Source organism: Myxine glutinosa, chromosome 1 (assembly GCF_964187855.1).
Source record: "Myxine glutinosa chromosome 1, kmMyxGlut1.1, whole genome shotgun sequence".
In the NCBI taxonomy this organism is placed as follows: domain Eukaryota; kingdom Metazoa; phylum Chordata; class Myxini; order Myxiniformes; family Myxinidae; genus Myxine; species Myxine glutinosa.
In genome coordinates this window covers 324,360,642-324,367,072 of record NC_136261.1, presented here as the reverse complement: position 1 = coordinate 324,367,072, position 6,431 = coordinate 324,360,642, and the positions used below count along the sequence as shown (strand labels likewise).

Sequence of the window (6,431 nt, the reverse complement as noted above, 5' to 3'; positions counted from 1 at the left end):
TATTACCATAAAAGTTACAGCAATATTTTACTATACAGTGTACTCTAATCAACCTTGGGTTGATAAAATCCATTGTTTATCTCGTCTCTGACAAACACTCGGCTTCGCAGACTAGTATTCCATAATTAGAGTCAACATTAGACTTCATTGTCCAACCATTCTCCTGAAAGTGTATTAGAATAAAAAAATGTGAATACGACTGTTATTATGAACTCGTTTTATTTCTTTGGTCGTGAGTTATTAAATATGGATAAAAAGAAATCAAAATCCATATACGCTCGGGCAAAGACTTTCACAAAAATAAAATCAAAAGGATATAAGTTCACAGCTTCTATATTCTTCAATCTCCATGGAATTTCTGCATATATAATCAACAAAATCTAACTAAGCAGATGTTCAAAAATTGAGTGCAATATCTTTAATTGTTTGTTTGACATGAAGCCTTAAAATGAGAAATTTATAATTTGGTCATAAATTACGTGAATGAGACTAAATTTTATTTTCTAAGTAAGAGAAAAACAAAGTCAGACAAATAGAAGATAGAGTGGAAAGATAGCCCAGTCGCGAGAATGCTTGCAATCGAGCTGTCATGTTTGCATTTAATCCACATCAGGATCATACATCACTAAAAGCTGATGCTCTGGTGACATGCTGGAAGGAAGGTCTGTATCTCAGAGCATGGCTTCAGATGACGTAGTCAGCTGTCTCATCTGCATTAAGGTCGTGTACATTAAACATCCCACAGTATCTTTCAAAAAGAGTACACTGTTGACCTTGTATCATGGCCTTGATTCCTTGACGATTCCAAAAATCCTTGCTTGTACATGTTGAGTTTGATCAAGCTAATAGTACTTAAAAGGTTAATATCTTAGAAGATAAGGAAACTGAGAGATTAAGTTAGAGGTGCAGATGTGGCACAGCCTAGATAGGACAAATGGCCCCTTCCTGTCTGTCTGTCTTCTTCCATATCCTGTATCTGAATTCTAAATTGTCATTTTTTGCTTCACCCCAAGAATGTTTATTGTAGTGCAGGATTAAAATAAAAGAACAATCATTTGGGGAGTGTGAAACTGGCACAATGGGGGTTTTTTGTTTTCTTTAGGTATAAATTTGAGGACTGGTAAATTTTACAATTTATTTACTATCCCTTTTTCTATTCATCTCATTCTTGCAGCTATTCCCACCAACAATTACTTATGACTAGTTCATCAATGTCTAAATCACAGGTTTCCCTTTTACAATCCACCTCATTGTTCATCTAACAAAAGCATCATTCATCCAACATGGCTACCAATTTATCAAACATGCAAACAGAGACCGAATGAAAATATTTCCATCTTCATAGCAGGCCGAGGCACATTTTACTAATCTGGAATGGATGACACTTTATAGCAATGTTTATTTGTACAAAAGAAATAATCTGGGGAGCCGGGGGTTGGCAGACATTTTTCACAACTAAATTCTGTCTCCTGATGGAGCATTAACACCCATGTAAATGTGCATGGTAATTTAGCCTGCTGTAGTGGGACTAAATGGTGTTAATGTAGTTTAAATTAAAGTGGCGGCAGCCTGGAGGTGGAACATTGTTGGTTGCCATTGAGTGGACCATTCTTACTCCCTCCAGCTTGACCACTAAAAATGTAATGGGTCCACTTAAAAAAAAAAGTAGTTCAAAAGATTTAGAGTTAAATGCTGGATATATGTTCATGCAGAAGGGGTGCAATAGTGTCCACAGTGAAACTGCAAATGGAAATGCATGCTTGCTACGTGCTTCATTCAGTAAGACGTTTGTGACATCGAGTTCTATTTTCCCAGGATTAAAAGTAAATCTCGATCAAAGCCTGTTGATCAAGATTTGCTATTTCAGCCACCTTGAACTTCTGCAAATTCAAAATTCATTTGAAAAATTTAGCCAGAGGTTGAAACACAATACACTCAGAGAGATCAGGACATATATTGCAGCAAATGCATTTTAGCTTGTACTAAACACAGGAACATATATCAACTTGAATACAGAAAAAAAGACCACAAATTAACTGCAATGACTGAAGTCGTCTTCATACTAACTGCATTGCTTTTCCTGCAAAATATTAAAGTTAGACTTACATCAGTATAAACTGTGTTAAAGAAAGCTTCCACAAGCATACAATCCATCCATCTATTAATCATTCATGCTACAAAATATAGGGCTGACTGTACAAAGACACTGACCAGAAGAAATTTATGCAAGAAGAAAATGCAGCATTTATATTATTTTATATTGATAACATGTGATAATATAATTGATCACAATGAAAATGAGTAAACATCAAAATAGAATGCGAACTTCACCTGGTGTGCATGTTTACAATGCGTTGGGTTTAAGAATATACATTACAGTATCTTCAAAGAAAGATTAAAAATAGAAGAAGAAACAATTTGGTGCTGGAGGTATGTACTATTGCATAGACCTACAACATGTATTTTCTTGATAAATCTCGAGCAACATATGTCCATTTCATAACCCAAATTGCGCAATACAAGTGTATGAATGTGAAAGGAAAAATTTCAGATTAATTTTGACAACATAATTACAAAAAATAAAAATAACAATCCATCACTACGTTTAATCAAAAGTCCTCTGAAAGTCATCACTTATAGTGATAAATACATATATAATGCGTATGTGTGTCGGTGCCCAGCAGAAGAAAATTAATGAAACGTTATAAACAATATGTTGATATTGAAGCCAGCAAAAATGCAAAACAAAAAAACAGCTGTTGCAAAGCATCGTCTACCCACTTGTGTAGAGACTTAATAATAGTGGGGCCAATATAAACAATTCTGTGGTTTTAAAAAGTGATTAAAAAATACTTATCCATGCTGTATTATACACACCATTAGAAAAAAATAATTACAATAATACAAGATTTGTGAATGAATGTACAGCACAGAAACTAAATATGCAAAAGGGAAGAGGTAGCATACATGGGTAAAAATTCTTGAACTTGTGATTACAAAAAGAATGTAAAAATAGCATGAAAGGCAGTTTTACTGTCAGCAATTAGGGGATGAACTAAAATTTATTTCTTTATCTCAGCATTACTTTTCCACACACAATACAAATCAAGTTTTTATAAGCAAAATAAAGTGTATCCATTCATTCATGACAGCACACGTTCACACTGTATCTTATAAAACAGCTAATCCCCATTTACCATATCTAACATAGATTAGACTACAAATGCACTACACAATAAAAAATACTATTACAATGCTGATAGTACCTCTATTCAAAAGCAAAAGCTTACACAAGTCTTTCCCAATATCAGGTATATGGCTCCTAGCTGGCTCTCAAATTTGGTAAGCAGAACAAAAGTCTAAAATCCTCCATCAATGATGAAGCAAAAAAAACAAAAAAAAAACAAACAAAAAAACAACAACTATCCAGGAGGACCTGGATGATGCAATACATGTTTGCAAAGGCTGAAACTTCTTTTAAAAACACAAACCACTAGTACAGAGCATATGTCCCTCTGGAACTTTGAGTGCACATATTTGTCAGCATAACATGCTAAAATAGTAGGTCATCTTACCGCAGGTATTAGAACGTTAACCTTTTAGCAGTACACACATGCACGGATGTTGTGGCAGCAAAAACACTGATATCTGAACCAAAAATGGTTCACAATTAAAATAAGAGTCTTTCTTAAATTTTCATGCAAACAGTATGCTCATCTGTTTCAGACTGAAAAATTCTGGGTCTTCTGACCATTTATTTGATTGATTTATCTACGTCCAAATAACTATGTGAATAAAAGGCTAATCAAAATGCAAACAAACACACCCAGATATGGTGAAGTGGTGAAGTACTTTTACAAGAATTCAAAGGCAAATATAACACAATGTTCTGACACCCAAAGAAGAGATTCACAGCAGCTGTCAACCAAAACGCATGGCAGTACTGTCTCACTTTCATCTAAAAAAAAGCTGCAGTTTGTATGTTACATAAATTAAAAAGCGCATTTGGCACAAAAGATTCTGTAATACCATGTGCAGTCATGTACAAGCTTTCAAAGAAGCAAATAGCAGGAGGATTAAACTGCAAGAAAGACGTCCTTGAAGCTATTTGACGAAAGCTAATAACAGTGATTGATGTGTTGAAAGGAAATATAAAAACAAACTACCATGCCAAGCAGAACCGATAGTTTGAAGATAAGCACGCTACTTTAATGAAGCCTTATACATCAAAAATATCACATTAGGTACGACACCATTATAATAAAACAACATAACTTGATAACGTGGCTTAGAAAAAAAAAATACATGGCTATTTACGAAATCAAGGATATCAATAAAAATGAACAGAGTTGATGCACATACATATGACTACATATGACTAGCAACTTGCACACATTTGTATACACAGTCAATGCTGGAAGCAGTATCCATGCTTGAAGCCTGGTTTTGGGAAAAGAGCAAGGAAACACGAACCCAATTTCCATCCTCAAGGTCTGAAAAACATTCACACCAAAATTTTTTTATAATTCAACTTATCAAGAATATCATTTTGTATAAAAGGGGGGAAATGCAAAACTTTTTCAAAGGATGAAAAATAAACAATTGTATTTCTTTTCAGGAAATATACTCACGTTATTTCAGTGCTATTTAAAGGTTCTGAAAAAAAAAAAAAAAAGGTTTCAAACATTAAACTGAATGTATGTCTCAGCACAAAATTTCAGTTGAAACAGTAGTGCATAAATGCAGTCAAAAACAGCAAACACAAAATCTGTGTATGTGTATTATGTATGTGCACACGTGTGCCATCAAAAATGTAGCTTTAAATTCATTGATTTTTATTCATTGATCATTAAGGCATGTCAGTTACGAGTGAGGGGGAAAAAAATAAAAATATTGAAATGTTTAAAATATATATATTGAAATGTTTATACAAAATCTTTTAAAATAAAAACATGATAGGGTGTGGGGAGAGAAGAATGAATGAATGAAAATTGAAATCAATAAGAAGAAAAACATAGGGAGAGGAGAGGGAAGAATAATGATAAATTATTTAATAAATATGAAAAAATATGTAAAACCATAAGCAGCCTGCTCATTATAGTGCAGGCCTGAAAAAATATAGTGAAACCTGCTCATTAGTGAAAGCTTGGCATCTTTCGAACAAAGAGTAGTCATTTCTTACTCAGATAAATGAATGGCCTTGCTGCATCATATAACTAACTACATATGAGTTTAAAGTATTATCATCAATTAAAAACAAAATTTTGAACCTCTTATTAATGGCTTAGTCAAATATGTACACTATCACTTGGGAAGGGATTAAGAAAATTCCCTCCAATCTCTCCTTCCTCTCGAGGAGTCCCAGGTGGATTACTCATGCCTCCACTGAGGTTGTTGGGAGAATTCTAATAAGAATATATCAATGGGTGGAGAGGAGCTCATTTAGTATTTGAAGAAAAACAAAAGCAAAAGTCACACAATATAATACAATATTTTTGATTGCATAATTGCACCAGAGAAACTGATGAAAGAAAAGTGAAAATTGTGCATTTGACCTTGCATGCTGTGTTCTATTTAATTTATTTATCTATTTAACATTTGATTCTCATTTGCATGTCCACTTGATGATGCCAGTAATGATGAGCCATGGCCCCATGCATGTTAAAGTCTACAGCCAATGAGTACTTCACGTGTTCTATATCTCTCTTATGTAGGCACTTGTTGTCAATTTCAAATGATTGGTTTAAAAGTCAGTCAAACTGCATTCTTAACATATTGCGTGCCATCCGTGTCAACTGCTGTCCCACCTCACAACATAACTGATCTAAGTACATGAGGTCTAACTTGATATCATTGACAACGATATCTCAAAAAATATACAGACAGGGTAATCAGGTTACCTTCGCCATTCCATCCATATCCCCAGAGCCTTAAGAAGAAGAAGAAAAAAGACAAAGATTAGAATTCAGATGAGGCATCGTCCAAAAGATGCAAAACATAAAAACAAAAATGAAACATAACCTTATGAAACTCAAGCACATAACTTACCAAGTGATCCATTCATGTGCGACTCCATCCCTGCCATCTATCTATAATTCCAGTAATCTCTGTGTGTCTGTGTGTGTGTGTGTGTGTGTGTGTGTTTGTCTGTGACCGCTGTTTCTCGACAACTACCGGTCCGATATACTTGAAACTTGCCAGGTATATTGCTGGGGACCCGAGGATGTGCCTTTTCAAGGTTTGAAATTAATCGGACAAGTGGTTCCCAAGGTATGGTCACCGTACTCGCAAGCCGTTCGCTTTGGCTTTGCGAATGGACCAAACCATTTCATGTAAATAGAGGGGGGGGGGGGGGGTTCTGTGGTCGTTACTGGCTTTGCGAATGGACCAAACCATTTCATGTAAATAGAGGGGGGGGGGGGGGGGTTCTG

General features: G+C 34.8%; 1 long non-coding RNA gene across 1 annotated transcript; it reads right to left on the bottom strand.

The window, feature by feature from the left end:
• Window positions 1–200: 200 nt before the first annotated feature.
• Window positions 201–6,085, bottom strand: LOC144889477 (uncharacterized). The gene is made up of 5 exons (XR_013621763.1): window positions 6,049–6,085; window positions 5,901–5,929; window positions 5,301–5,405; window positions 4,632–4,656; window positions 201–4,493 (listed from the first exon to the last, which is right to left on the bottom strand). It is a non-coding gene; the product is annotated as an uncharacterized LOC144889477 (long non-coding RNA).
• Between the last annotated feature and the right edge of the window lie 346 nt (window positions 6,086–6,431).